This window comes from Montipora capricornis, chromosome 5 (genome assembly GCF_036669925.1).
Source record: "Montipora capricornis isolate CH-2021 chromosome 5, ASM3666992v2, whole genome shotgun sequence".
Taxonomy (NCBI): domain Eukaryota; kingdom Metazoa; phylum Cnidaria; class Anthozoa; order Scleractinia; family Acroporidae; genus Montipora; species Montipora capricornis.
Window position 1 is genome coordinate 26,744,478 of NC_090887.1, and position 1,262 is coordinate 26,745,739.

The window sequence follows — 1,262 nt, forward strand, 5'->3', positions numbered from 1 at the left end:
GGCGGTGCTTTAGCACAAAAGTGGCCACGGCGTCGACCGTTGATAACTAACTGACCCTTACCCGGGTGGGGGACCGTAGTTTGTCAACCGCAAAATTTTTTATTCCCCTGGGTCTACTGGCCTGACTGCAAAATATTTCTTTCGAAAACCTTACTGACCCTTAAATAAAACGTGATTTTTAATGAAATGAAAGCTTTAAAGCGTTTATACATTAGCTTGTCGAAAATGCGATTGAAAATAGAAAGGAAAGAAATGGGACGATAATTGCCAGAATCCGTTGGGTCATCAGATTATAAACAGGAATAATTTTAGCATGTTTTACCTGAGAGGTCTATTTACCTACAGTTGTACTGAATGATTGATTAAATTATCTATGGGTCTAGATATGAAGTGCCTAGCCAGTTTTACTAGTTTTGATGGAAAAGAGTATAGTGCGCTGGTTTTATTAAGAGGTTACATCAAAATTTCGGACTCAACTTCTGACTCAATTACTGGATTAAAAAAGAAAGAATCCGAGCAATCCCGCGGGGGCAAGTAGTCAGAAAAGTGGCGATTTCATACGCGCACCACAGATGCCAGACTTGATCCAACGGTAGAAAAATAATCATTAATAACATTCGGCAGTTGTGAGGGGTCTTGAGTTATTTGGCCATTTAATTGCTTAAGTTCAAGTATTGCTTTAGAGTTACGACTATTCTGGCGAATTAAGGAATTTATTCCAGCCCAGGTTTCTTTCATATTTTGAATATTTTCACTAAAAATAAGCATGAAAGTCGATTTTCTTACTCAAACGTGAAAGAGCTAATTAGAATTTTGTTTCTGTTAAGTTTATAAGTTCAAGTATCTTCTGACTGGAATAGAGAGTTTTTAACTTTTATAGATGTTCGCAAACCTTTTGTTATCCAGGGTTCTGAGAATTGTTTAACTTGGCGTTTAGATATCATTTTACGGGGAGCACGCTTATTTACAAGTTTATTTAAAGAATTATATCACTTCTAAAACATCCGATCAACATTGGTTTGATTATTTGCACCAAGGAAATCCCAAGAAATCTGTGAAAGATCTGCGCTAAAAGCTGACGGGGAAAAATGCGAATAGTCTCAAATTTGTTTCTTTGATGGTAAGGTTTTACCACCAGAAGAATGAAGGATAAAGAATTGCGAAAAATGATCGCTAATGTCAGAAACAATATTACCGCTGGAGACAGTTCCCTTAATATTGTTTACAAGAATGTTATAAATTAAAGTGGCTGAATTGCCGTA